At 33.4% G+C, this 24,599-nt stretch overlaps 1 non-coding gene and 1 pseudogene across 1 annotated transcript; one reads left to right on the forward strand and one right to left on the reverse strand.

The window, feature by feature from the left end:
* Positions 1–272: 272 nt before the first annotated feature.
* LOC127903616 (small nucleolar RNA R71) lies at positions 273–376 on the reverse strand. Its single transcript, XR_008056325.1, has one exon. It is a non-coding gene; the product is annotated as a small nucleolar RNA R71 (small nucleolar RNA).
* A 572-nt stretch (positions 377–948) lies between these two features.
* LOC127903084 (uncharacterized) overlaps positions 949–24,599 on the forward strand; it is a 75,773-nt pseudogene continuing 52,122 nt past the window's right edge.

Here is a 24,599-nt window from a genome sequence, read left to right on the forward strand (position 1 = left end):
TAAAACCTAGTGTGTTAAATTGTCTCCCTACATTTTATGGCCTAGAAAATGAGGATCCATATAATCATTTGAATGATTTTCATGCCATTTGTCAAACATTCAAATATGAGAATTTTTCAGATGATGATGTTAAACTTAGACTATTCCCATTTTCTTTAAAAGATAGAGCTCGTTCATGGCTTAATACATTGCCTGCTAATAACATTGCATCATGGGAACAAATGGTTACAAAATTTTTAAATAAATATTTTCCAGTGCATAAAACCAATGCTATTCGCAGGGAAATCTCGGAGTTTACCCAGAGAGAGGACGAGCAATTTTTTGAAACATGGGAGCGATTTAATGGGCTACTCTTGAAGTGTCCACATCATGGGTACGAAAAATGGCACCAATGTCAATACTTTTTGGAGGGATTACTACCAAATGTGCAAGAATGGCTAATGGCAACAAGTGGAGGAGAGCTAATGTCAAAAAGTGCATCAGAAATTTGGGAATTCTTCCAGCGACAAGCAGATAATTCCCAACAACGGAGTCGATCACTCAGGACTACTAGAAGAATTAAAGGAGTGAATGAGGTTCAAATTGGCGAATCAAGTTCAGAAATTAAAGAAGTCAAAGCGATAATTGAAGGTCTCTATCGACAAATAGCATCATTATCGACTGCTAAATCAACAGAGCCACATGACCATGACTCATACTCAGATCAAGCCAATGCCATAGGTGTAATGAGAAAACCATCGAATTACAACCCATACTCCAACACATATAACCCTGGATGGAGAGACCACCCCAATTTTTCATGGTCTCAAGGACTCCAACAGAATGGACCAGCAGCTCCAGCTCCACCAATGCAACCAATTCCTCAAATTTCTCAAGCCTCTCAACCACCATTTAGACCATACAATCAGAACCAGAACCACTCTCAACCTAGACCATGGGAGGATGCATTCCAGAATTTCAGGAATGTTACTCACTCCACGATTGAGCAACAGAACCGCACCATTGATGGACTACGAAATGAGTTGAGAGCAGGCTTCAATTCACAAGCCCAATCAGTTTCAAGCCTCGAGAAGATGGTGGGACAACTTGCTTCTTCAGTTCAGACCTTGGCAATGACTGTTGAGAAAGGCAAGTTTCCAAGTCAACCAGTGCCTAATCCTAAAGGAGTACATGAAGCAAGTACCAGTTCACCACAGCAGCATGGAGAGATCAAAGCAGTAATGACCTTGCGAAAAGGAAAGGAAGTCGACAACAAAGTGGAGATGCCGGTGAAAAAAGAAAATCAAATTGTACCTGTGAATGTTGAGGACTCATCACCGGAGGAGAAAGAAGAAACCAACCCACGAGAATACATTCCGAAAGCTCCATTTCCTCAGAGGTTAGCGAAAGGCAAGAAGGGAAAATCCACAGGTGAGATTCTTGAAATCTTCAAACAGGTAAGTGTTAACATCCCTTTGCTTGATGCTATTAAACAAGTTCCATCTTATGCCAAGTTTCTTAAAGACCTTTGTACTAAAAAGAGAAATATGCATGTTCAAAAGAAGGCATTTTTAACAGAAAACGTTAGTTCTATACTCCAACATAAAATTCCTTTAAAATGCAAAGACCCAGGCTCCCCCACTATCTCATGTAGTATAGGGAACCACACAATTGAGAATGCTTTGTTGGATTTAGGAGCTAGTGTAAATTTATTGCCTTACTCTGTGTTTGTGAAACTTGGACTGGGAGAATTACACCCAACTCCAGTGGTGTTACAACTTGCAGATCGGTCCACGAAAATACCTCGTGGTATTGTGGAGGACGTGCTTATCCAGGTAGACAAGTTTTATTTTCCTGTTGATTTCATTGTAATTGACACTCAACCAATACAGGATTCAAGGAAGCACATCCCCATTATTCTAGGCCGACCTTTCTTGGCAACTGCGGATGCTCACATTCAATGCAGGACTGGAAATATGCAGTTGTCCTTCGGCAACATGACTATGGAGCTAAACATTTTCAACATTGCCAAACAACCTCACAGTGCAGATGATGGAATTGTTGATGTGGATTTAATAGAAGCATTAGTTGATGACACTTTTGTTTCAAACCTTAGTGATGATCCTTTACAGACATGCTTAACTCACTTTGGTTTTGATTTTGATATTGACAGATCGGTCGAAGAGGTCAATGCCCTGCTTGACTCAGCACCATCTATGGACACTAATAAATGGAAGTCAAGAGTTGAACAACTAGCACCATTAGAGAAGCAACTCATTCCATCATCAGAATCACCACCGAAACTCGAGCTCAAACCATTGCCCAACACTTTGGAATATGCGTTTTTGGGAGAAGAAAGCACTCTGCCGGTAATCATCTCATCATCCCTCAATGACGAACAAAAAGGTAAGTTGTTGGATGTTTTAAAAGAGCATAAAGGGGCATTAGGATGGACCATAGCAGACATCAAAGGTATAAACCCAGTAGACTGCATGCATTACATTCACCTTGATGAAAATGCTAAATCTACTAGGGAAATGCAACGTCGGTTAAATCCTAATATGAAAGAAGTGGTTAGAACTGAAGTCCTTAAGCTATTAGATGCAGGTATCATTTACCCCATTTCTGATAGTTCATGGGTCAGTCCTGTACAAGTTGTCCCCAAAAAGTCAGGAGTCACAGTAGTTACGAATGCCGATAATGAATTGATACCAACTAGAGTAACTACAGGAAGGCGTGTATGCATTGATTATAGAAAATTGAATTCTGTCACACGTAAAGACCATTTTCCTTTACCATTTATTGATCAAATGCTTGATAGATTAGCAGGCCACGAATTTTATTGCTTTCTAGATGGTTACTCAGGATATAATCAGATTCCCATAGCACCAAAAGATCAAGAGAAAACTACTTTCACTTGCCCTTTTGGCACATTTGCATATAGGAGAATGCCATTTGGATTATGTAATGCACCTGCTACATTTCAACGATGCATGTTGAGCATTTTTTCTGATATGGTGGAACGATTCCTTGAAGTCTTTATGGATGATTTTTCTGTCTTTGGTGACTCGTTTGATCAATGTTTACATCATCTAACACTAGTTCTGCAGAGATGTATCGAGAAGAACTTGGTCTTAAATTGGGAGAAATGCCATTTTATGGTAAAACAAGGTATTGTTCTCGGTCACATCATTTCGAGCAAAGGTATTGAGGTTGACAAAGCCAAGGTGGATCTCATTTCTAATCTTCCTCCACCCAAAACAGTCAGAGAAGTAAGATCTTTCCTTGGGCATGCTGGTTTCTATAGACGTTTCATTAAAGATTTTAGCAAAGTTTCTAGACCCTTATGCAATTTACTTGCTAAGGATGTACCTTTTATCTTTAATGATTCATGTCTTATGGCGTTTGAAAAATTAAAACAGTTGTTGACACCATCACCCATCATTCAGGCCCCAAACTGGAACTTACCATTTGAGCTAATGTGTGATGCATCTGATTATGCAGTAGGAGCAGTATTAGGACAAAGAGTTGATCGAATTCCCCATGTTATTTACTATGCTAGTATGACATTGAATGATGCACAGTTGAACTATTCAACTACTGAAAAAGAAATGCTAGCAGTAGTGTTTGCATTGGAAAAATTTCGATCATATCTCATTGGTTGTAAAATAATTATATTCACAGATCATGCTGCTCTTAAATATCTTCTCACAAAGAAAGATGCAAAAGCCAGACTAATTCGTTGGGTGTTACTTTTGCAGGAATTTGACTTGGAATTCAAAGATAAAAAAGGGACAGAAAATGTTGTGGCGGACCACCTCTCTCGTCTCCATTTTGACACAATTATAGAACAATTACCATTAAATGAGTCATTTCCAGATGAACAATTAATGAGTGTGGAAGTATTACCTTGGTATGCTGATATAGTTAATTATCTTGTTACAGGTAAACTTCCAGAGCATTGGACCAAGCAAGACAAGGCTAAATTCTTTGCAGAGATAAAGAATTTCTTTTGGGATGACCCGTATTTGTTCAAGTATTGTGCGGATCAAATTGTTAGACGATGTGTCCCAGAAAGTGAAATTCAGAATATCCTTTCATTCTGCCATGAACAAGCTTGTGGAGGCCATTTCAGTGCTAAGAAGACAGCGACTAAAGTTTTACAATGTGGTTTCTATTGGCCATCTATATTTCGAGACGCTTACACTTTTTGTTCTTCATGTGATAGGTGTCAACGAATGGGAAGCATTACACGAAGGAACATGATGCCACTAAATCCAATTTTAGTGGTTGAGATTTTTGACGTATGGGGTATCGACTTCATGGGACCCTTTCTCCCTTCTTTTGGCCATCAATACATATTGGTTGCTGTTGACTACGTATCAAAATGGGTAGAAGCAATTCCATGTAGGACCAATGATCACAAGGTGGTAATAGCATTTTTAAAAAGCAACATTGTTTCACGCTTTGGATTCCCTCGAGCAATAATCAGTGATGGTGGTGCCCACTTTTGTAACAAAGCATTCAAAGCTCTTTTGACAAAGTATTCAATCACACACAAAGTGGCGACCCCGTATCATCCGCAAACCAGTGGCCAAGTTGAGATCTCCAATCGAGAAATAAAGCACATATTAGAAAAAACGGTGAGGCCGGACAGAAAAGATTGGTCATTAAGACTTGATGATGCCTTATGGGCATATAGAACGGCTTTCAAGACCCCGATTGGGATGTCACCCTACAGGCTAGTGTATGGAAAAGCTTGCCACCTACCTGTGGAACTCGAGCATCGTGCATATTGGGCCATCAAGAAATTCAATTTTGACATGCAGCAAGCCAGCTCAGAAAGAAGATTACAGCTGGCAGAACTTGAAGAAATTCGCAATGACGCGTACGAAAATGCCAAGATTTACAAGCAACGAATGAAAGTCTTCCATGATAAGCAAATTATGAGAAAATCGTTCACTCCAGGTCAGAAAGTGCTTTTATTCAATTCTCGCTTGCACCTATTCCCAGGTAAGTTACGCTCTCGTTGGTCTGGCCCATTTATTGTTCATACTGTTTTTCCACATGGGGCAATTGAAATTAAAGACCCAAAGAATGGTGTCACGTTTAAAGTTAATGGTCAAAGATTAAAGCCATATCTAGAGTACCAACCACATGAAGAAGACACCGAAATAAATTTGAGTGACCCACCAAATTTGAATTGATTTTTTTTTCTTTTCGTTGATTTGATTTTTCTTTCTTTCTTTTTATTATTATTCTTTTGCTAATTGAAATTGTTTTTGCATAAGTGTGTTTATTTTACCATTAAGTTTTCTCTTATCATTTTTAATCATGAGTCTCATACTTAGACCGTTCCTCCTGAACATTCTTAAACCACTTCAACGTGTCAAAACTCATCTCAAAAGACAGATTCAATTTTGTAAAACACATCGCATTTGGTCTCTACAACCACCAGAGTTAGTAGCCTATGTTGAGGGTTTAGAACACTAACTCAGAGACATTGAGAGAAGTGTTTACGACATCCAGTTGGAGCTTGAGGTAAATTCAATAAGAGGACGATTTTAATTTTCTTTGTGTGTTTTAATTTGTTTTTCTATTTGTGTGCTTTAGTTTGTTACCCCGGTGAAGTGGCGGATAACGGTACTCCGTGACAATCAAGTCGGTTACTTCAGTTTCCCATAATAACTGATATTCTGAGGCGAAGGTATGGACAGAAACGAGATTCTAGCGAAGCTTCACAAGCGATTCCCTTCACTTCCTCAGAATGCCCTCCTTACGATCTATAAAGCTCGGTCCGAACGCATGCGATTACTCATGAGGAATAACATACCTGCTGACATCCGTTGGTTAATCGAGGCTAAAGTACGATCGGCAGGTGAGTTACCTCCAAAATTTATTGCATACATGCCTGGTTGTGGTAAAGGAAATTATGCAAGAAAACGACGAGCTCGAAGAATTTCTGTTGCTTGTCATAAGTGTGCCAGAATGAGTTGCAATAAAAACCCATGTTCTTTAGGAATGGTGTCTGATAACAGGGAAGATAAGATTCAATTCATTAGGGATGGCTTGAATAAGGAGTCATTGGATGATATCCTTTTGTCTCTTGAAACGCATCCCAGTGGATATGTGCAAGGAGCGATTCTCCAGTTATGGCCATTATTCCAGAAAGAGCATGCACGATATAGTCTCGGGAATCTGACTATAAACGACCCTGTTTGCCAGTTTATAAGAAAACTGGATAGGAAGCCTATCCTCGACCCATAGAGGGCGTTCAAGCCGTTTCTGGACGTAAAACCAGAGGAAGATGTGAGCCACAGTCGCAACTACGTGTAAATATCCTTTTACTTTACTGTTATTTTATTTCATTTCACTGTTGTTTTATTGTTTTCATTATTGTCTTTAATAATTTTATTACTGTTTGCTTTTTCCTTTTTACTGTTTTCTTTTTGACTCGCGAGCCATGTGCTTCATGCGTTATTTGACACTAACATGTTACCTCATTCACAGCTGTGACCCACTATCACCAAGACTCTTAAATGTGATTTCTTTTGTCAAACACTCACAAATTGTTTTTGAGAAATATTCCAATGGCAGCTACTCCCAATAGACAATTCAAGAACATTTGTGTGCTTTCTGGATTTACCTATGGCAAACATAAAGAGTTCGTTGAGGCAGCCATAGATCTTGGTCGAAGCATAGCAGCGAGAAATTTACATTTGGTGTATGGAGGAGGTAACCGAGGGTTATCAAAAATGGTCTCCGAAGCAGCTTTTATCAAAGGAAGTCAAGTGTTAGGCATCATCCCAAGAGTCCTAAAACCATTGGGCAGTTCGTCTGACTCATCAACTGGAGAAGAGTTAGTCGTCTCAGGTATGCAAGAAAGAATAACTGAAATGCTTAATTATGCTGATGCTTTTATTTTCCTTCCAGGAGATCTTGCAACACTAGAGGCACTTATGACACTAGCATCTTGGGCCCATCTACACATTCACCAGAAACCCATCGGTTTGTTAAATGTCAATAACTTTTATGATGGCTTTATCGCATTTCTTAACCATGCAATAAAAAACTATTTCATTCCCTCTAATGCGAAAAAACTCTTTATTTGTGCTCACACTGCTAATGAGCTACTTGATATGTTACAAGCTTATCGACCGGAGCCAGACCCCTGGACCTTTGTGTTGGAGAGTCCAAATAATGATGGTAACAGTAGCCGCAGTAAGAAGTACAAATTAGATTTAACTCTCCGCCTGTAAATATTTTCTTCTGTTTTGCACTATCCAGGTGATGTCTTCTAAACTCTACTTCTTTCATTTCAAACATTGAGGACAATGTTTCGTTCTGGTTGGGGGGAGGGAATAGTCGACAATTGTGGAATTTTGGTTAAGTTTTTACTAATTTTTTGTTGTAGAAACTAACTGTTGCTAACTTTTTGTGTTGAAGATGGCTGAATATGGAGTGTAGTTACTCTAGAAACGCATCTTCATTGTTTGAAAAAAAAAAATTCAAAAAAAAAAAAAATTCAGACATTTTCTTTTTCTTTATTATGTGTTTATGTTTATTTTTCTTCTTTAATTTCTCCTCTATAAATATACATTTTCCAACTTTTGAGTCGAAGATGGCTGAATATGGAGTGTAGTTCCTCTAGAAACGCATCTTCTTTTAAAAAAAAAATCATTTTCGTTTTCTATCATTTTACGTGTAACTTTTCTAATTAGTTTTTATACATCATTTTCACATTTCTGCATGCATATTTTTCTTTCATGTTTAGAATAGGTTGGGGGGTAGAATGATGTTTAAAAAAAAAAAAAATGTGTGATTTGTTTTAACATTGGATAACATGATTAATTTCAAATTTTAGTATTTGTATTATCTTTGGTCTTAAGTGATGTTACGCTATGTTTGCTACTTTACATGTTGATGTCGGAGACAAATGTGAGTTGCTTGAAGGAATGAACATGTCATAATAAGTACCAAGTGAGTTTTTGAGCCTATTATTTTTCTTGGAGAATAACCCTTTTGCCCACTCTTTATACAGCTTAGCAGTTTATTATTTTATACACGATCTCTAAATTACTTTTGAGTTAACCCTTAAAAAAAAAATGTAAAATAAAAAAAAGAGAAAAAAAGAAAAAGAAAAAAGAGTGTGTTGCTACATTTGGAGGCCCATCTAACTAGTAGATATGGAAGATTATTTAGAGCCCTAAAAGACGATGGAGAGGCCATCTTTGATCCGTTTGAGCCTTTCAAGCCATCCCTTTTATTTAATATCCATAGTTAACCCTTTTGAGCCTTAAAAAAAAAAAAAAAAAAAAAAAAACCTTTTCTTTGTCAACTTATCATCTTGACCCACTCCGATTTGGAGTATTACCCGATATCTTATAAGTTCCATCACCTATTTATGTTTGAGAAAATGTAAATAATTATTTTGTTCAGTGAAGTTATGCCAAATAAAAGCAAAAAAAAAACAAAAAAAAACAAAAACAAAAACAAAAGTTGTTGTTTCAAAAGAATAAAAATAGGTGAAATCCACCTTGCAACTTCCAAAAAAAAAAAAAAAAAAAAAATTCTCTGCATTTTTCTCAAACATACACTTTGTTTTCCTTATTTTCCTTCTTTGTTAGCCATGTCCCTAGCCTACGTTTCGCCCTAATAAAAGTCCTTCTTGATTTTAGGGAACTATAGTTTGAAGTAGAAGCTAGTTATATGGGCTAAAAAGATGTAGTGATGCATAATTAAAAAAAAAAAGATAAATAAAGTGGGTTGACTAACATTTTATTTGACTTGAGATCGTATTATTTCTAAGCTGAGGGCATATTTATTTTATCTTGGTGAGAGCATGTGATATCACTTCTTTATTATTTTCTCTCTCAATTACCATTCATTGGAGTGACTATTTTTATTGGGATTAATTTATTTGTGAGAGTGTCACTACTTCCAGTGAGATTTTGGGGTTTGACATGTCATTCTTGAGAGTAGCTAAAACAAAGTCTACTGGGCTAATTCATGTGGATGGTTGATGTGGGTGTGATGTTGCTTTAGACTGGAGATAATGCTTATACTTTTATTTGATTGCTATCATTAATCTGATGGAATAAATACGAGTGTTTCTATTAAAACAAAAAAAAATTATTTTGAATTTGAATTTTGTTTTCGCTTTATTTGCTAGGGACTAGCAATAAGCTGGTTGGGGGTGTGTTGAGTGTTAGAAAATGCATATTTATAAAGGAGAAAACCGTCATTTTACATTTTAAGTCTTACTAACAACCCTTACTTTTATATATTTAACCTTCTTGTGATTTAATTACATGTGTTTTATTTTAATTAAGTATTTTATGTATTTTAGGGGCATTATAGTCATTTCACAATAAAGGAGAGATCAGACGGCAAAACGGACATCACTTTTGAACTCAGGACGGTCGAAAACCTTAGAAGGAGCATAAAAGGAAAAATGGCACTATTCACATGTACGGTACTATTCACGTGTACGGTACTGTATACGTTACTGTTCACGACACTGTTCACATAGACGGATGATGACGTGGCATTGACCGATGATGTGGCATTGACTGATGAGGTGTCACGATCCTGTTGGACTAAAATTCTTATGTACTGTTGATGGTGACGTGGCAGCATATCAGTGGACGAAAAATCTCGCGTACGGTGCATGCATCACACAGGATTATTTTCAACCAAACCGCGTTACTGTTCATCCGGGTCAAACCGCGTTACTGTTCAAAGTCGGGTCAAACCGTGTTACTGTTCATCCGCGTGGTCAAACCGTGGACTGTTGACTGATGACGTGGCGCAATCCTGAGCGTCCAAACTGTTTTTAATCCGATGGCCATGATTTACTCCATGTATCTATAAAAAGGGGGCCTCCCCCCCCTAATCTGATATCTCTGAATCCATTTTTGGGATCCATTTTCTGTAATTCCTTCTCCATCTTGTATTTTCTTTGTATTTTAATAAATTCCCTTTTTGCCCCTAGTTCAATTATGAGTGGATAATTTTCTTTCAAGCTTGGGTTGAAGGTGAAGTCTCAACATGTGTCATGGGCTTAATTTGGTAAATTTATTTTCTCTTCCCCTCTAGTTTTTGTGGATGTTTTGACTTCTCGTCGACAAATAATACTAATCTTGTCTAGTACCGCCTTGATTACACCGGCCCTCTAGTACAAGGTTATTATTATTTGGCACGATAAGCCCTTAGCACCATATTGATTAGAGCGTGGTTCATGAGGTGTGGATTCCCCCCTCATGATTTAATTGGCATTAATACGGATTATTTAGCCCATGATGCATGTTGATACGGATCCAGATACCCAAGTACGTCATTTCAATAGAATTATCTTCAATTTATTCTCGCCATTGCAATTCCAATTTTACAATTTATTCTCGCCATTTTAATTTAAGTTTTAGCATATACCAAATCATTTCCACCATAAATCCAACAACCCATTTACAAAATTAATTCTATACACAATTAAAATCCACCTCCTCGTGGGATCGACACTCGTCACCATAGATCTATACTACAATAGATTCGTGCGCTTGCGAGTACATTAAAATTTGCACAACAGTTTTAATTAAATTTTGAACTAAAAAATAGAGGGAACAAAAGTAGAATAGTCAGCCTAAAAGTTGGAACCACTTAACAATATTTGAAAAGTTCCAACAACATGTAGGTATTGAAACATTCGTTGAAAACATTAAAATTGAATTAAAGGAATGGGAATATAGTATAAAAAAAATAGTGGGAAAAAAAAGAGACGAGAGCTCTAACTTAAAAATTGAATAGCTTATTAATATTTTAAGTAAAATTTAATGAGAAATAGGATCTAAAATGCGAACTTAAAATATCTAGTCAAAATTTTTGAATTTAGTCAAAAGAAGAAGAATATGAAACCATAATATGGTGGGAATGAAAGTTGAAGAGCTCGACGAAAAAATTAAAACTTCATACTAATAATTTGGTAAATTCCAATTCTAAGTAGGGATATAAAACTGAAAAAAATTATTCGAAATATTGGTGCTTAATGAAAAGAGTGGGAATGTGGAATTAAAAAATGGTGGGAACAAGAGCTAAAAAACATAACCAAAAAGGTGGAATAATTTACTAATATTTTGATAAATTCTAATGTTAAGTAGGGATCTCACCATGAACTATAAACATCTATCCAAAATGTTAGGATTCAATAAAAGTAGAAATAGTATAAAACTTAAAAGTGGTCGGAAAAAGAACTGAAAAAACTAACTAAAACTAGAAAAGTCTAAGAGAATGTTGGGATATAAAAGTAAATTTGAATTATCTATTTAAAAAGTTGGAATTTAATAAAAAGAGTAGAATTATATAACCAAAAACTGGTGTGAAAATGATTTGAAAAACTTACCAAAATTTTGATAAATGATAACAAAAATAGGAATTTGAAAAATAAACTTAAAAACATGAACTATAAATATTGGAATGTGACAAAAATTGAAAATATGACTATTTTGTGAAATATTTATACTATTTTTATAATTTTGCACTATTTAAAAATTTAGAATTGCTAAAATCTTTTACCTCATTTAATTTAAATTTTATCTTTCTTCTTTTTTTCATAAAATTTTCACATTAAAAACAAATAATTAACGGTGTAAAAACCGGTTGTACCGGTTGTGTGCATACAGCATTATCCTCTTTTACAACAAAAGATAATCGCCACATGAAAGGATAAGAAAGACACTCAATCTCTTTGAAACCCAACCTTCATTGTGTTTCACGTGGAGTGATGACAATATTGAAAGCGACTGTAGAGTGTTGTAAAATATTTTTTTTGAGCAAATACTTCTGGTGATGTATATAAATCAAGTCTACATGGACCACATTAGCAGGGCCATATTATTAGGCGTTCAATGGACTAAGAGCCCATTGGTAGCTACCGAGGCAGTCATAGTTTGCATACTTGGGTTCGAGTCACAGCAATGGTTGGGACTCAATTCTCTCCCAGAATGAACTCGATATTTTTTTAGAGTCAATATTCCTCTAGTCTTATATAAAAATAAAAAAATTCATTTGTATCCTACAAAGCTCATCAAAACAAGTTCTGATAGATTTTTTATTGTAAATATTATAAGATTTCTAATTGTAATATCAGTGTATCAAAAAACAATTATTGGGTTTCCTTAATATACACGGTTGTATCTAACATAGTCGTTGTTTATTATTATCATTATTATTTTTGCCTAATCGAGTATATTGTGGGCTACAAAAATAATGGTTTTAATAGGTAATTTTTAACTAAATGTCGAACGAATCAATTTAAACTATAAAACTGTCAAAGAACCCCAAGCATTACATGAAAATTACATGAAAATATGCTCTCTCTCTCTCTCTTTCTTTTTGAATAACATGAAAATATACATAAAAAATATGACTTTATGCTAATGAAACAGATGTTCCAGACGTTCCAATATAAGTTAATAAAATTGATTATAAATTAATTAAATTATTTTTAATAATAGCTTATAAATTTAGTAATATTTTGCATAAAAATTATTAGAATATTTTTATCAACTTTTTAATAATGCATTACAGTTTGAATATCTATACACCTATAATGAATCAATTTTCTTTTTCAAAATAGTTTAGAATAAATCAATCCCACAATGTACATAGAGTGATTCAAATCTCTGCTGCCAATATGAGGGCAATTGTTTTTATCAAAATATTGGATAATTATTAGATAATTATCTTGTTGATAGTATCAGACATTATAATTACCGATAACTATTATTGTTTTAGAGACCTTAGTTCAAATCTTTACAACCACATAATTTTTTAAAAAGATATTTATTGATATTTTCTTTGATTTATTACTTTCCTTTTCAAAATTTTAAAAAAAGATAAAATCCAAATATTTATGCAGATTTCTTTTAATTTATTACTATTACTTTTTTCAATTAAAAAAGAATAATTTGAGTTAAGTGAACAATTAAAAAAATCAAGTTCCTCCAAACTGAACTAAACTTTTTGAGCCAAGCTTTCCCAATCCAACTAGCTTGGTCCGCCATTGATCATATTCTTACATTTTTGGTTAAATATCAATATGTTAACTCATTTTTTCAAGTTTGTTAAAAATTTAGATCTATTAAAACAAATGTAGACAAAATAAAACAATAGATAAATTAATTCCCCTAATTAAGTAATCTTGAAAATACTATTCATTGATTACTATTCATGTGATAATATTCATACAAGTTACTATTCCCATGTATTGTTTATTGACTGTTCAACGTAACTATTCACCACACTATTCGTGTTTACTCTTCAATCATTATAAATATGCTAACAACAATAAATTGTAGAAAGTAAAACACATAGAGGATTTTTACATGGTTTTGATCACAATCCTACATGCATGGGGCTGCGCCCAGACAATAAGCAATTCATCAAGTAATGAAAAGATTACAATCTATTGGATTCTTACACAATTTTAGACACCTTTTTACTCTTTCCATCACCTCATTGTATCTAACTTAATCGACCTTACTTAACAAGAACTTCTCGTCTTCAATTGTGTTTGCAGCTTTCCTCGATATCCTCTCAATACAACATACATCTTCATCTCGAAAAGACCAAAGTAAATATAAAGAATGTCTAATAAAACACTTGATATGATGAAAAACTTAGTGAAGAAGACTAAAACATCATAGATATGAAACAACTAAAATACATTACTCTCCCCCTTTCATGAGGCAATAAACTAAAATATATTACTCTCAGCCTTTTTATAAAAGGTGCCAAAGCATGATGGAGGCATAGTCGAAAAAATTGAAATAGCATCTTAAATTAGATAAAAATCAAAACTAACAAGCAAAGGTGGTATAAAGTAAATAAATCAAGGGTAATGAACACGCCTAATGTCATCTTCCTTTGATCATCCAAGCATTGAAGAGTGGTGCGAATGGTTGAAGCTCAAAATAGACAGTGGAAATCTAGGAGAGAATTTTTAGTTTGAGTATCTTCATCTTGATCACCAACAACACTAAAAGACTTTAACACAGGATAGGTTTGTTCATTATAAATAGGCAAAGAAGTAAAAACCCCATCTTGTTCAACTAAATTATAATCCAGAGATGTCAACACATGATGAATCAAGAAAAGGAATAGTAATGCATGGCACTTCCAAAAGACATCTTCATTTTTTACAGTCAAATCAAAAGCCACATTGCCAAAGTTAAAAGGAATATTGCTGTTAATTAGAAACAAGACTTTAGCAAATAAAGGTTGCACTGTAACATAATCTTCAGTAGAATACCAATTGTGTGCCCTAATTCAGTGTAAAGCTTGATATTTAGAATCAAGCTTAGAAACCATTAGGTCTTTAGACCAAGAAGAACATCTTCTTGAAAGTCAAATAACGATGATAGACATGTCCAAAGTATTATGTGTGTCTTGGGTATTGGTATCATCAAAATCTTTCCATCGAAACTAATGATTGATTAAAGTAGGAAAAAAAATCCAAGATACAAACTCTAAAATAAATTTTATGGAGATAACTTGGCTTAGTCTTATCCGTAATATTTTCATTCAAATTGGCATAGAATTCTCGAATCAGGTTAGGCGTATATGAAGAAATATTCTTAATAGTGTTTTCTAAACTAGAAGCATTAACTAGATGGTTTAATCTCAAAAGGAATTAACTTAGAAATAACAATATTACATTCATAATTAACTTAGAAATAACAATTATACTAGGAGGACAAGTATAGTACCTTTTACTATAAGCACAAGCTAACACATACCCAAAGATTGAGTGGCCACCATTATGATGAATTGGAGACTTTTAGACATGCTCATCTGAATTGGAACCACTAGAATCTTCTTCAACTGAATCAACAGTACCTTTATGAGATAGAACAAGATTGTTACATGAATTGGTGCAATCGGCATAAGTTCCCTCTCTTTGTGTGTTGAGCAATTTCGATGTAGCTCCTGTTATAGGCCATGGGTTGTCATCTTTCTACTCTTTATGAAAAGCATTCATCACATTAATTGGATTAGATTTATACATGTTGGAATTACCAAGAGCATCCATTTCCTTTGCTTGTTCAACATGCATCTTTGGTCTCTTCTTCATGGAACTTGATCTTGTGGAAACCATGATGCACAATTAAAAAAAAAAAAACTAAAATAGAGAAGCTTTGAAGAGAGAGGTTGTTGTTTGGATTAGAAAAAATGAGAAAAATGAACTAAACAAGAGCTCTTATATTGAGACATAACCCTAGACCTTATATTGGTAGGAAAGTGTATTTTGGATAGGAATCAATATTTATTGGTGCACTTGGGATTGATGTTGGGCAGCTGTAGTTTAAAAGCTACAACACTAAAGTGTTTGGTAAACACTAGCTGCTGTAGTTTGGAGACTATATTTATATAATTTTTCACTTGTTTGATGAAAAATTTATTATATTTTTAAATAATAATTTTGTCAAAATTATTTTTTAAAATTTATATTTAGTACATATTATTAATTTTTGTTTCATAGTTGCAACTTTCTTTTCATAGCAGCTGTACCTTAAAAGGTACAACACTTCCATCCCAAATAAGACCCATATTTTTCATAAATAATAAAACAACTCAAACAAAGCCATATAATCCTTTTATAACAATAATGGCTAAGATATGCCTGAAATAAAATCATAAACAATGATTATATCAATGTAGAATCACAAAAATCGCAATTAAGATGCAAAATCATGTAAGAAAGACTACATAAAAAATCGCATCAGATTCAGGAAACAGCTTAAACATAGGAAAGTTTCATGCTCAATCTCAAAACATTCAAATTTTATGGGACAATTACTGAAAGGTCCCTGAAGACTATAGAATATATGAGCATCCCTAAATGGCTAAGTTTTATCTATTTAAACCCTAAATCGAGAAAAACCCTAAAAATAAAATACATATAAAAATGTTTTATGCAAATATCCAAGCAATAATGACTAAAATGCACCTTTAATGAATAAACACATAATAATGCAATTTTTATGCAACAAGACGCAATTTTTTTATTTTAAAAAAAAGTTAATATGCAATTTTGTAAATTTTTGAAAAATTAAACAGACATGTTCATCAATAATCATCACAATACATACAAAATCAAGATAATCAAACCCTAACCACTCAAACCAATATCAGAATAGTGAAATTTAAACTTTGTGTGTACAATACAAATTATCGAGGCCAATCTCAATTTTTCTCAAAATCACAACTTTTGTATCAAAATAGAATGAGTAAGTCAAACTAACCTTGTCATCTTGATCTCCAAATTGATCTTTTCAATGTGCCAGGCAATATGATAAGAGATTGTAGTAATAAATTTTTTCTTTCTACTTGATATATAAATTTTTTAAGAATTTTCTTGCTTTTCTTTTTCAGTTGCCTACAATTAGTAACTTTCACTCTACCTTCTAAGGTAGGTTTTTTCTCATGGTAGTCCATCATTTGTCATATTTATGATATACAGACTCATATTACTCAAGGATAACTTTACTCTTAAGAGTTGCAGGTAGCTATGTTTGACTAAGGTGCCTACACATCTTAATATCTTTAATTAAGATAAGAGTCAAAAGTATATAGTCAATGTTCAATCCATTAATTCAACATTAGAAGTCTTAAAATCAAAAAATCAAGTTAGAGTCAAGACTTTAAAGATATATATGTATTAAAATAAGTCTAAGTTAAGCAATAAAAAAAATGTTTCAAGCTTTCAAGTCATCTAGTCAAGACTTTTATGCACATAGTGATTCAAATAAAGAACATGTCATGTAAGAACACATGCGAATTATGTATTAACCATGTCATGAGATGTAAAAAATAATAATACATATACATAAGTTGTAGAACATGACTGCATAAAACCAATACCTAATGCTTTTCCTAAGGAATCAAATCTAGACACTTTCAAAGCTTTAGTAAAGAAATCCAAAAGTTGATTTTCTATTTTAATGTACTTCAGAGAAATAGTCTTACTTTCAACTAAGTCACAAATGAAATGATGTCTAATATCAATAGGCTTAGTTCTAGAATGTTGAACAAGATTCTTTGAAATATTAATAACGCTTGTGTTATCACAGTATGCAATAAAAATATCTTGAACAATACCATACTCTTCGAGAATTTGTTTCAACCATAGCAATTGAGTATAATAGCTGCCAATAGCAAAATATTCGGCCTCAGGAGTAGATAAAGAAATTGAATTTTATTTTTTTATTGTGCCAAGGTATAAGATTGTCACCAAAATGAAAACCTCCATTGATGCTCTTTCTATCATTAGAATTACCTACCTAATCAGCATCACTATGTCTTACAGTACTTGAATTAGTATCTTTAACATACCAAATTCCATCATTAATAGTTCCATTTACAAAATGAATGATATGTTTGGCTGCAGATAAATGAGATTCCTCCGGATTTGCTTGGCATCTAGCACAATCACCAACACTAAAAATAAATATTCACTCTACATCCAGTTAAATAAAGTACGCTACCAATCATACTTCTGTATAGACATGGATCAACATCAGAACCACTGTCGTCTTTTGTTAGTCTTAAATTAGTGCTCATAGGTGTTCTTATATGTTTGGCCAAATCTAGCCTAAACTTTTTCACTAAATGTTTGGCATACTTACTTTGAGAAATGAAGATGCCATTTTCAAGTTGTTTCACTTGTAAGCCTAAAAGACTCACCGACCACGCTCATTTCAAATTATTTTTTTCATTTGATCAGCAAATTCCCGAACATGCATTAGAGATTAGAACCAAAAACAATATCATCCACATAAATATGAGCAATCATAATTCTAGGATTAAAGATATTTAATAAATAAAGTCTTGTCTACTCCCCCTCTCTTGTAGCCTTTTTCAATTAAGAATTTAGTTAATCTTTCATACCATGCACTAGAGTTTGGTTTAATTCATATAAAGCTTCTTTCAATTCGAAAACATAACTAGAATTATATGGATCTTCAAAGCCTTTGGGTTGTTCAACACAACCTTCTTCATTCAAAATTCCATTAAAAAATGCACTTCTAAAATCCATTTGAAATAATGTAAAGCCAATTAAACTAGTTATAGCAAGTAATAGTCTATTAGACTGTAGTCTAGCCACAAGACCTTTAATTTATGTATAACCTTGTCCTACTAACCTAATCTTCTTCATTCAAAATTCAATTAAAAAATGCACTTTTAAAATCCATTTGAAATAATTTAAAGCCAATTAAACTAGCTATAACAAGTAATAGCCTATTAGACTGTAGTCTAGCCACAAGACCTTTAATTTATGTATAACCTTGTCCTATTAACATAATCTTCTTCATTCAAAATTTCATTAAAAATGTACTTTTAAAATCCATTTGAAATAATTTAAAGCCAATTAAACCAACTACAACTAGTAATAGCCTATTAGAATATAGTCTAGCCACATGACCTTTTATTTATGTATAACCTAGTGCTACTAACCTAGCCTTATATCTCACTATATTACCAAATTCTTCTATTTGCCCTTGAAGATCCATTGGGTACTAATAATATTAATGTGATTTTACCTAGGAACTAGTGTCCAAACAATATTACACTCAAATTATTCAAGTTCTTCTTGCATAGCTTTAACCCAAAATTTATCCTAAAGCTTCCTTCACATTTTTTTTGGTTCAATTAATGAGGTAAAACAATTAAATCGAACAAGATTTTCATACTCACTAGTTACCATAGAGTTTCCTGGACTTCTAATAATAAGATCCAATTAGTGGTTCTTTACAAGCTTGAAGATAATGTTTTCTTCACTTGATCATGATCAATTTTGATATGTGATTTTATATTTTCTTCCTCACTATTTTCTTGAGACGACTAGGAAGAATTATTATTCGTCAATAATAACATTAGCGAATTCTATAATAGTTTGAGTCCTCACATTATACACATAAAAAGCTTTGCTATTAGTAGAATAACCAAGAAAAATACACTCATCACTTTTGAATCAAACTTACTCAAGTATTCATAATGTTTCAAGATATAACATTTACTACCAAAGATGTGACAATAACTTAGATTAGGTTTCTTACCTTTCCACAATTCATAAGAAGTTTTCTCAATGCCTGGATACAAGTACACGGTTAATAATATAACATGCAGTATCGAAAGCTTTTGCCCAAAGATGTTTACTTAACTCTTAGAATTTAACATCGTACATGCCATTTTGTTCAACAATTTCATTTTATTCAAGAGTAACAGGTGCTGGAAATTTATGTGTTATACCATGTCTATAAAAAACTCCTCAAAATTGGCATTTTCAAAATTTTTACATGATCACTTCTAATTTTTCCAATATCATGATCTTTTTAATTTTTTTAATTTAACATATTATTTTTTAACACACCAAATATATCAAATTTTTCTGTAATAAAATCAACTTATATATATCTAGAGAAATAGTCTATGCAAACAAAACCATACCTTTTTTCAGCAACAATTTCCACTGACATTGGACCCATAAGATCCATATGAAGTAAATCAAGTACTGCAGATGTGGTGATGTATTGTACAGCCTTGTGCAATGTTATTTGTTGTTTGCAAATTAACAAGAATCACAAACTCCAAATTGTTTATTGTTGAGCTTAGGTATTCCTTGTACAATTTCTGCACTCATCCGCTTGATCAATAATTTATAATTCAAATGACCAAGTTTTTGATGTCATTTCTCAGTCTCATCAAAAGTAATTTATGATACGTAATAGATTGGATCAATTTATACTAATGATTAGATGATCTAATTCCTTCAAGCATACATTCGCCCTTGTTATTATATATTTGATGTTTATTGCTATCTATCAAAAGTTACCATTAAGTTTTGATCATAAATTTGACTAATACTCAAAAGCTTAGGGCCTGTTTGACCTCTATTTTCATTCTTGGTTTATAAATACAATTGAAAAACACGTTTGGTGGGCTAAACTCAGAAATATATTATAAAACAAAAAATTCAGATTCAGTTTTCCAGTTGTAAAGGTGAAAACGTGTTTAATGTGTTTTCAAATGAATTTACAGTTCACACTAAAGAACAAACTACAGAACAAATCTCAAACATCTCTGGCTCGTATTCTCTTCATCAACAGCTCCCAAAGTCCCCGATCTAAACTCTCTGCTCTCATTATCACTCTCTTCTTCCTCTTTCTCTAGATCTACAACACATATCTCTCTCTCTCTAACTCGATCTGCCAGTCCGTTGCTGCTGCTGCTGCTCGATCTCGGCTGTTGCAGCTGTTGTCTTCACTTGGTATTTGCTCCAGCTGCTTCCAGTCCGTTGCTGCTGCTGCTGCTTGATCTCGGTTGTTGCAGCTGTTGTCTTCACTTGGTATTTGCTCTAGCTACTTCCAGTCTGTTGCTGTTGCTGCTGCACTTCCAATCCGTTGCTGCTGCTGCTAGATCTTAGCTGTTGTAGCTGCTGTCTTCACTTGGTATTTGCTCCAGCTACTTCCAGTCCATTGCTGTTGCTGCTGCTCTTCCAGTCTGTTGCTGCTACTGCTAGATCTCGGCTGTTGCAGCTGCTTTCTTCACTTGCTCTTTGCTCCAACTACGAGTGCTTGCTGCAATCTGCTCTTCCACTCGTTTGCTGCAACCACTCACTCGGTGCCATCTTTGCTCCATCTCTTACTGGTATATTTCTTTCTTTTTTCTATTTGGCTGAATTTTGAATGTAATTCTTTTTGTTTAGCTTGGACCCATATCATGTTCAATTCGGCAAATTGGATTCAATTGGGCAGATTGGATGTTGCTATGTTCAATTAGTTTTTTAGGCAAATTAATTGGGTGTAGTTTTTGATTATCTTGTGTATTGGTGTTTGCTCTGGTTTTAAGTGGCATGTGGAAACTGTTATTTTCTTTGGATGTACCCATCTTTGATAATGGACAATATATCCAGTAATTGAAGCCTAGCACTTATTATCCATAGAGCAAGTTACTCCGACTAGCTTACTGAGCCTCATCTTTATTTCATATTTGAAATTGAAATTCATTTGGCAATTGCCTAATGCTGTGGGAGAAAATTAACTACAACTTCATGGAAAAATCAGAAATTATTTTAAGATGTTATTGAATTATTTTGAGTTGTTGGAATTTTTGCTTTACAGAACTTGCTACGTATAGATATTCAGAGACTTGTTTGTGAAATACATGATTTTGTATTGGAAGGTTGCACCCAACATATACAATTGAACTTGGTGTAACTTTCTGGTGAATTTTGGCAGCTTCCAGTCCTTCTGAGTTTGAATTACCTCTTGAATATATCGATATGCATTTTATTGACATTTGTTGCAAACAATTACTTTGATTTTTTTTATTCATTTTATGAAGTTGTGATTATTAGAATTTGGGATAGGGCTTGTAATAAGGTTTGGACTGTCAAATTTTGAATAACATTGTACATTTGAAAGCTGTCTTTTTCTACGCAAACATGCTGACATGCACATACACACCATGATCTTTCGAGTAACATTCATTTTGTAATCTATGACATGTTGCTAAAATTACTTTCATGTTATGTTGAATTTGATTAATATTTGATATGTATTATTTTTTTTTTAATTTTTCAAGATATGGATCCACATGATGTTGATGTTGAGGATAAGGCCGATTGGTCTAGCCGAATTGAAAATGTTTTTATTTGTATAGTGCATGACCATGTTAAAAAAGGTGATTTATAAACATCAACCTTTACTAAGAAAATTTGGACCATTATAAGTGATGAGTTATTTGAACAATCCCACAAAAGATTCAATGTAGGGCAACTTAAGTCCAAGTTTAATAGGTTGCGCAAAAAACATCGAGAGTTTTCTGACTTAGTAGCTCATACTGGGTTTGGTTGGGATCTTGTTTCAAATACGGTCACAGCATCGGAAGCTGTTTGGGCTGAATATATTAAGGTAAAACTATATTCACAGTATATTAAATAGTTTCGTATAAAATTAAACTATTATTATTTGGTTTTATACACTTATTTGTTTTCCACAGAGAGTGCCTGGAGTGAAGCTATATCGTAAAAAAGGATTAGAGCACTACCAAACCTTAGGGGAGATATTCAACACCACCACAGCTTCTGGCCATTTGTGTTTTTCATCTAGCCAAGTTCCATTGTCCTCGGATGAGGAACGTGAATTGGAAGAGAATTTCCTTGGTCATGGAGTTCATGTTGATATTGAGGATGACGATTTAATGGAACCTCTTTCTGAGACTAGGACGGAAAAAAGGCCTCGTCGGCCAATTGCAACTGAGCGTGGTAAAAACAATAAGAGTGAGTTTGACAATTACTTTAAAATGGCTAGTTTAGTGATGAATGCTAGAATGGAGATGGTTAAGTGAAAAAGTGCGGAGTCAACTTCTCAATGTGTTGAAAAGTGGTCTATTGAAGAGTGTATTGAAGCTGTCGAGAAATTGGGAGACATTGATGGAGATACATACAACAAATTGATGGATAAGCTAGTGCCCAGTATTGAGTGGAGGAAAGCATTTCTGAGCATGCCTGAGCATAGGAAAAAATATTGGTTAACTAGTTTATAGTTTGTTGTTTAAGATATAATGTGTTTAACTTGGATGTTATTTGGATATTATTGGTTGTGAACTGTGTGCTTGTTTATTTTATAGTTTGGACTTTGCAATACTTTTATTTGTTGAACTTTATGTTATTTTTATAAGTTGAAATGTGTTTGTTGAACTTTATGTTATTTTTATAAGTTGAAATGTGTTTGCTGAACTTTATTTTATTTTATTTTTGTGAGTTGAACTTTTTATTTTTTTAGATCAATTATCATATACTTGAAATATAATCTAGGATTTTTTTTTAATCAGATCAAAAAAATGAATAACAATAACAATGAAGATGATGATATTGACAGTTTAACTGATATTGAAGAAGAGGTTTTAGCTGTAGCCATTGCTATAAAAATTTATGAGAAACAACAGCGTGCTATTAGAAGGCAATGCTATACAGGACAATTGTCTGGAATTGAATTTGTTCAAGAGTTGTTAAATGGTCATCCGGACAGGATGTATAACATGTTTCGAATAGATAAAGAAGTTTTTATTCGATTATGTTATACACTTGAACATTTACAGTTATTAGAGAATGATAGACAAGTTTGTATCAAGGAGGCTGTAGCAATGTGCTTGTATATATTGTCCCATGGTGCTGTTGTGCGGGTTGTATCTGAACATTTTGAATGTTCACCGAAACTGTGTTTACACACTTTAAGCGTGTGTTAAAAGCATTTTGTCACTTGGCAAATCACATTATAAAACCAAAACCTCAAGGGGAAGCGCCATTAGAGATTAGAAACAATCCAAATTTTTTCTATATTTTGAGGTAAGAAATTCAATACACGTTACTTTAATATTTATGTGACATTAACATTTGGTTAATAAATTATTAATTTTTTCATTTTTTCGCAGAAGTGTATCGGTGCAATTGATGGAACCCACATTGCTGCATGGTCACCAGCACAGAAATAGATATCATATCGAGATAGAAAGACTCAGGTAACTCAAAATATCTTGTGTGCATGTTCTTTTGACATGATGTTTACATTTGTATATACGGGCTGGGAAGGTACCGCCAATGACTCAAGGGTGTTTATCGATGCCTTAAATAGACCAGAATCTGGGTTTCCACTACCGGAAGAAGGTAAGAATATTTATATATATATGTGTGTTAATATGTTTGGCTTTTATTTTTTAATTAAGTTATGTTTTATTGTTTCTATATTTTAGGATATTACTAAATTGTGGATTCTGGATACATAAATATGAAGGGATTTTTGACACCATATAGAGGTAAGAGATATCATTTACGTGATTATAGAGGACCAAGTCGAGCACCTAGAGGTCCCCAAGAATTGTTTAATTATAGACATTCATCATTGCGTAATGTAATTGAGCGATGCTTTGGTGTTTTAAAGGTGCGATTTTCAATTTTAAGGGACATGTATAATTATAGTTTACGTAAGCAATGTCTAATTCCAATTGCATGTTGCGCTTTGCATAATTTTATTCGACGAGAAAATGCAAGTGATAGGTTATTTGGGGACTTTGATGTGGAAGATTTGGTTACCAATGATGAAGGAGACACTAGTAGGCCACTTACTAATATTGATTTATCTCCAGCAACTGTCACAGAGATGAATGCTACAAGAGATGGAATTGCAGCTTTTATGTGACATGATTACATACGTAATGCATAATGTGTATCATGTAGTTTTTTTATAATTATTTTGTTTAAATCATGTGTTGTAATATATATCTTAATTATATGGTGTAAAAACAATGACAATGTCAAACTTTTTTTAATTAATGTTAATTCATAAACTTTATTATCGTGTAATTTTTTTATATTAAATTTGGTTAAATTATTTTGTTGTATTTGTGTGTATTAGCTAAATAATTATTTTATTACTATAAATATAATGTAAATGATTAGTAAAAACTGTTTTTGAAAAAAGCATTACCAAATGCATATTCTTTGTTTTTATCATTTTCAACTGTGTCTACCAAATGCATATTATTGTTTTCAATTTTAAAATATA

This window comes from Citrus sinensis, chromosome 6 (genome assembly GCF_022201045.2).
Source record: "Citrus sinensis cultivar Valencia sweet orange chromosome 6, DVS_A1.0, whole genome shotgun sequence".
Classification (NCBI taxonomy): Eukaryota; Viridiplantae; Streptophyta; class Magnoliopsida; order Sapindales; family Rutaceae; genus Citrus; species Citrus sinensis.